This window comes from Myotis lucifugus, unplaced genomic scaffold (assembly GCF_000147115.1).
Source record: "Myotis lucifugus unplaced genomic scaffold, Myoluc2.0 scaffold_326, whole genome shotgun sequence".
Taxonomy (NCBI): domain Eukaryota; kingdom Metazoa; phylum Chordata; class Mammalia; order Chiroptera; family Vespertilionidae; genus Myotis; species Myotis lucifugus.
In genome coordinates this window covers 775987-783430 of record NW_005871374.1, presented here as the reverse complement: position 1 = coordinate 783430, position 7444 = coordinate 775987, and the positions used below count along the sequence as shown (strand labels likewise).

At 38.6% G+C, this 7444-nt stretch overlaps 1 non-coding gene across 1 annotated transcript; it reads right to left on the bottom strand.

The window, feature by feature from the left end:
* Positions 1-5208: 5208 nt before the first annotated feature.
* LOC111828298 lies at positions 5209-5336 on the bottom strand. Its single transcript, XR_002832116.1, has one exon. It is a non-coding gene; the product is annotated as a small nucleolar RNA SNORA51 (small nucleolar RNA).
* Between the last annotated feature and the right edge of the window lie 2108 nt (positions 5337-7444).

Below are 7444 nucleotides of genomic sequence, written 5' to 3'. Positions count from 1 at the left end.
ACTGAAATGAAAATAATGGTCTCTGAGGCCTAGTGGGTAATACTGTTGGAATACTTAATCATTGGTGACTTTAAGTATGTAGGGTTTGCTACTGACATTAATTTATATGTGTGTGTGTGATTTTTTTAAGTATATTTTTCTTGATTTTTAGAAACATCGATGAGAAAGAAACATTGATCAGCTGCCTCTGCACACCCCCTACTGGGGATGTGCCCGCAACCAAGATACATGCCCTTCACAGGAATTGAACCTGGGACCCTTGAGTCCACAGGCCGACACACTATCCACTGAACCAAACTAGTTAGGGCTATGTGTGTGATTATAGTATAGATATGCCTTTGTGTGGGGGGATTTATTTTTGGAGAAATATACATTTAAAATTTGTGAGATTTGTTTCTTCTTGGTCTTTAGTTTCATTTTATATATATATATATATATATATATATACACACACACACACACACACACACACATACACATACATTGAGAGAGAGAGAGAGAGAGAGAGAGAGAGAGAGAGAGAGAGAGAGAGAATATGCAAATTTGTCCCAGACTCTGTAAGGGTCACGACTGGACAAATTTGCATATTACCTCTTTATAGGCTGTGTGTGCAGATGGAGGGGAGGGGACTGCTGCATGGTGAGGTAAGCCATGGATGGCACAGGCAAGGAGCAGGGCACAGAGGGCAGGGTGGAGCAGGCCCACAGAGAACAGGAAGCAGGGCATGCCAGTTGCTGCAGAAAAAATCAGGTCTGCAGAGAGCAGGGCGGAGCAGGCCCACAGAGGGAGCAGGAGCCATGAGGTGGGGGTTGTGCCCAGGCCGCCACCCCCGCCGGGAGACAGCGAGGGCCCCAGCAGCCCCACCTCTGCACGTGAGCTGCAGAGGAAACCTCATTTTCGTACATCTCATTGACTAAGCTCTCTGTATGCCATTGGCAGCATTCTTAACTTTGGTAATAAGAATCCAAGAAGGTGATCTAGGGTTTTTCCACCTCACTCCTGGAGGAAAAAACAAAGGCCTGCTGCTGGAGGGCCTAAGAAATGTCATATCCTGCCCTAGCCGGTTTGGCTCAGTGGATAGAGCCCGGCCTGTGAACCGCAGGTTCTGGGTTTGATTTTGATCAAGAGCATGTACCTAGGTTGCAGGCTCCTCCTTGGCCAGGGCCGTCAGGGCTCATGCAGGAGGCAACAATTGAAGTGTCCCTCTCACATTGATGTTTCTCTCTGTCTTTCCCTCTCTCTTCCACGCTCTCTAAAAATCAATGGAAAAATATCCTCAGGTGAGGATTAAAAAAATAAATAAATGTCATATCCTATGAAAGACACATCTTGAAAATACCTAAAGAATGTTGTCATTTTTTCATGGTGAAGGGACTGGAATCCATGTTGATGAAAACACCTTGCTGGCTGGCAGTGGCAGCAGCAGCGGGGTGATGGGGGTGGAGCCTTCCCATGATCTGCCCGAAGAGGGAGGCCAGACTGTGGAGAGTGGGCCTAAGCCATCAGTAGGACATCCCCTGAGGGCTCCCAGACTGTGAGAGGGGGAAGGCTGGGCTAAGAAACCACCCCCGCTCCCCCAGTGCACGAATTCCGTGCACTGGGCCTCAGTACATTTATGTGATCTCATTCATTCCAGATGCCAATGTCGGTTTATAGTAAACTGATTTTTTTTTGCTCTTTAATGATTATGACAGTAATGTATTAGTAAGGATATGAAGAATGCAAGCTCATCTGGACTTGACTTTATTGAAGTGTTAAGCATCAGGTGTTAAGCAATAGATTGCAGAGTTAGAATTGGCTCTTACACAATTACAACACTGGCTACATAAGAAATCACCTTATTCTTATTGTATGTTATAGCTGGGGGTGTTTTTCTTCCATAGATTATTTTGGCAGCAGCATTAAATGATATTTTCTTGTTATTTTTGAAAGATATAAAAATAAAAACAGCTAGAAACACTCAATAAGAAACTTTGAAAAAATAGTGTTTTTAATCATAGGTGAGAAGGGCAAGTTATTGACCTACCAGTAATGATCTAACATATTTATAGAAGAATCAAGAAGTGCTAGAAGCAACATGTCTCCATGTGACAACATGACAATCATCTCTGCCACCTCCAAAGCACTCAGAGTTAAAAGGGTTTCAACCTTCCTAATGCCGCGACCCTTTAATACAGTTCCTCATGTTGTGGTGACCCCCAACCATAAAATTATTTTTGTTGCTACTTCATAACTGTAATTTCGCTACTGTTATGAATTGTAATGTAAATATCTGATATGCAGGATGTATTTTCATTGTTCGCGACCCACAGGTTGAGAACCACTGGTATATCTCTCCTAATGTGACATTGAAAAATCATTGGGGATTGAGAGACCGCATCCACAGATGTGGGTGATTGATGACAAAAGCTAGCAGCTAAGTGTCAGGGGCATGGATGCTAGCTATACCTACTTGGTGAAGATGAGAAATTAAGACCTTTCATTTACATGTTTTGATGGCCCACTGGTGCTGATGAACACAGTTCTAATTTATAGGAAAAACCTACAGAGTAGAAGTGAGTGCTTGTGCACATTTGTATTTCATTTGTAATGCATGGATCATTTAGATCTCATTTCTCCTTCTAACACAATATTTCTAAGCTTAACTGTATTACACATTATGAACGTGGTAATCATACCAGGGCTAGTTTATTTGGGGAAGTAAATATTTAATTATTGAAAAATGCTTGAATATGGACAGTACAAACGATAAAGTTTGCTTAAGGATGTGCACTTAAAATTTCTTCCAAATCAACATGCTTAAGCTTTGAATGTAGCTGATAAATTAAAAATAACTTCTTAAATTTATATAATATGTAGCTATAAAAACATGTGGGATACTTCATTGATTTCAGGTGCTTAAACTTCTTTTTCTTTCAAATATTCCTAAAATATCTCTTATAAAACAGGGAAGAGGAGAACACACCATGTGAATAGATTAATGAGAGGCTTTTCCTGTTAGCTGTTTTCTATTTAACGGCTGACATTCATAGCATGTGTTTTACTGTGACACTTACTTCTGCCAAATACTTAATATGCAGAATTCAAATCCTCTTTCGTTTGCAAGGTGGTGTGATAGCAGAGATTTTTAGATGTGACTTTGCTGGAATTTACATACACAGATGCTTTCCACTTATTAATTTATATTCAAATATTGAAGCAGACCAGTGTGCATGTATGAATAAATAGAAGGTGCACTTTGTAAACCTTTTAGGATGGATGTGTGAATTTAAATCAAACTTTAACCTAACCTGTCTTCTGTATCCTGAGGTTAAATCTCAGTATAACAAATATTTGTATTTATCAAAATAAATGTCTATTTGCTTGGTATTACTTCACATTGGCAATTTTTAAAGCTCTGAGCCCTTTAAATTTTGGAATTATTAGCTTTCCAAGTTTTTCATAATGTCTTTTTACATATTTTATAAATGATTGAGGCACACTGGTTGAAAATTGCTGGTTTAAACCAATAGTTTTTAGAGTAATTTATATCTTATATAGTAATGATCTTAAGATGGTTCAGGAAAATATATTATCAAATATCTAACTTAATGCTATTGGACCATATGTTAACACAGAAAATAAGAGTTAAATATATGTTTTTGCCAAACGGATCACTTTGACAATATGGTTTTTAAAAATTTACAATGAATTTGACAAGTTTAAATTTTTCTAAAATAGAAGTTTTTTCATTTCTCTTCTATTTTCCAACATCTCTCATAGCACAAACAGGTGGGCATTTAACTTCAAATAGAGTTAACATTTGTGGGGAGGATTAAAGCAGTATTCTGGCAGAAGGAGCTGTGGTTAAATCATTCCTAGGAGCTGAATTCAAAACCCATGGGGATTATGATATGTGTGAAGCTACCCATCAACAGTGTGAGAAGTTACCATGGCAGAGGGCAAGGAGGCACAAATGGCTTTTCAGAATGTCAAGTAGACATCCCAAGAAAATCCCACTATGGATTTTCATCAATATTTAGGACTCCCTCCAGCCTTAAATACTTTCCCCAAAACTAACTGGCTATCTTAAAAACAAAGTTAAACAAATGATTATAAGCTAGAAGGAAGATACACATTCAAAGAAAAAAAAGGTTAAACAATTAAATTTCAGGAAGTACAAAATTAGGACAGCTCTAAGGGTCTAGAAAAGAGGAACCCGTGAGGATTTGTTTAGGTAACTGCTGTTGGGATGTATTCCTTCCATTTAATTTTGCTCTTTGTACTATGTTCTGCAGCATGAAGCAATTGGTTACCTGTTTCCAAACCTAAGCTCTAGGCCAGGGGAAGGAAGGTGGGTGGATCACCTTGAGTTACAGAAGCACCAAGGTTGTATATAACAGGGCATATTTGAAAAACTGTAGGACCCTTAGCAAAAGGAGGAGATGGCTTTGCTAGGCAGGCAAATACACTAAATGCCCACCTCCCATGTTGCATTTCAGGCATCAGTGAACCAAAATGAACACTCAGACATAAGCCACATGTATTTTGCTAAAAGATCGAGTCTGTCAGTGTCAGCCTTTAGATTGTACTAATAGAGTTTAATATCATTCATGAGGAGGTAGCAGGGAGGAAGCCTTCAATGTTTAGTATAATGAGCGCTAATGAAATTTGGTTTCTGTTAGTCTAAAATGAAGTGAGCTCTGTTTCTAATTTGATCCCTTGTAACCTTAATAGCAAAATCAAATAGAATAATGGAGTGAAGGATGACTATAATACCACATAGTATCAAGGTCATAACTTGAAACTGTTAATAGAATCAATCAATCAATCCATTAAGAAAGGCTTCTCTAATCTGAAGGCAGTCACGCATGTCCTAGGTAAGTTGTCTATGCCTCAAGCAGCACTATCAACAGAACTCTCTTCACTGATGGAAGTGTTCTATAACTGCGTTGTGAAACACTAGCTGCTAGCCACATGTGACTAATAAGCTCTTAAAGTGTGTCTGATATGACCACAGAAACTAATTTTTAAGTTTATTTCATAGCTAATTTAAATAGCAACAATGTATACCGGTATGGACCACAGTTTTAGAGAGCAGATACTTTGAGTATGTACTTTCATCTGGTAATCAAACCAAAAGTAGTGACCCATATAAGAAACTGTATTTGCTAAGCAATTCAAGAAATATATTAATGGAATAAGAGAAGGATTCTTTCTTTCTTTTTTTTATAGCCCCACAATCACAATATAGACCAGGCAAAGGACCCAGGTTGGGGTGTATATGGGGTAGGTTTACTCCGCCTCTTTGGGTACAATCAGTGTGAAAACACAGCCTTGGTAAGCACTAGGGTGCCAGGAAGGATTTATTATGTCGCTTCTGTGAGGTGCAAAGAATAGATTATACACGAACACGTTTATACAAAAGAATATATTATTGAGGGATACAGATGCCACATCTTGCCTGCTGATTCTTTGGCACTGGATTCTAGAAACTTTTTCACAACTGCTTTCAAAGGCAGGGTGCTTCTGCTCACCTTCACCAGAACAGATTTGAGATGTGTTGTATTGTTGTCTCCTGTGAATATGCCACATTTGTGGAGCCAGGTTGCCTGCCAGACTTGTAGTCATAAGAAAATCTAGGTTATTGAGTTTCTACATTCTATCGGGACATACAGAATCATAGGTAAATTTACAAGGGAGCTAAGTTCTCCTCAAATCACTAATGTTTACAAACATCAGAATAAGTAAAACTTCATCTCAATATCAGTCATCATATCCTGAGAAACATTCCTGCAGAATGCACCTTTTATGTAACCAAAGTTCAATTATATGTGCTTGGTAAAAAGTAAAAAGTAGTGGGAGATGAAAAAAACACATAATCTGTTGACAACTGTGCCTGCCATTCTAGTCAATGAGTGTATGGCCTGGATTGATTGGTGATATAAATCCACTATTATCTTCTTTGATACTTGTTTCCCATAGCTCTCAATGTGAAATATCTTGCAACTTTAATTAGAAGTAGGGTTTACAGATATATATTCTACTTAGTTCCTATAGAAGAGATAAATACAGAAATTTGATTTCTTATATACAGAAATTTCACTTATCTTCAAATTATTTGGTTGATTGAGAGAAATGATGAATTTGTCAGTTCTGCAGGCTCAAATGATCCAGATAATCTGAGGAATTAAAATTAATGAATATTTCCACACAAGTCTTAAAAGTTTTCATCTTTTCCCAGCCAGACTCTTGTCCTTGGTATAGCTGTCTCGCTAGGTTTCAAATGTAAACTTTTTTTGATTTTCTAGAGTTTTGAGATTAAATCTTAGTTCTGATTTTTATCTTTCTCTGCTTTGTGGCCGCAGGAGATGAGCTCTTCTTCATATGCTACCAGGAGACTATCACACACAGTCCTTAGGCTTTAACGGCTAAATCATCCTTAGCCGTTACCTCATCATGGTGTGTCTCAAAGCATGAATTGCCCTGAGCAAGAACTATCATATTTTCCTTGGTCTTTTAATTTATATGCTCATATAATTCCCAAACACTTGATACAATCCACCTTATAGAGCATTTTCTTCCACTACTGCCCTATCTCAGTTCACTGCCACTGGGAAAAATGTTATAGTCATCAACCACCTTGTTTCATAGGTTCCAGTGATGGCTTCTTCATTGCCTGCCAGGCAGCACACACTCCAGCGACAGAATCTCATCTTCATGTCAGTTTTCTCTGGTCATTTGTGGAACTATTAATTGTGACTGGGTTCCCCATAAAGCGGACTCTGTAATGGAGACTAACTTAGAGTGTATGTGGAAGTTCTTGCAGGGCCAATACTCATTAGTCTATATCTGACTGTCCTGTTTATTTTTGTTATGTTGTCTTTTCTCCTCATGTACTTGGTGTGTGTGTGTGTGTGTGTGTGTGTGTGTGTGTGTGTGTGTGTGTGAAAGAGAGAGAAGTGAAACTATTGCAGAGAGAATTTGAGACTTTGGGAGATGCTATTTTTCTACACAGGGATTTTACATTTGCTTCTGCTAGGAAAATAAGGACAGTAACCACTAGGATCACATCAATCCAATTTCTGGAATTGACAGAATTAGCAACTGAGCTGCAAACTGTTTGCAGAGCTGTATACCTACATTTCATTCTACCTTGTGGGTGAAAACTTTCAGATTCACAGCCAAAAGTAGAGTTCATCATTTCCTGTTTATCAGGCTATGGGCTGCAATTTTTCTCCCTAGATCCACAAAAATGGTAAATATTTTACTTCACCCTTTTAACCTCTCAGTGGCCCACTGTGGAATCTGGAAATGTCCGCAGGATGGAGTCATACCCACATGCTCCGCTCACCTCCCTGTATTGCTGTCCTACCTCTCAGTCCCCAAATCCTGGCCTTATAATTCTTCTCTAGTTTGTTAACTCTGCGATGCCTTTAAGCAGACTTTTAAAATATCTTATCCA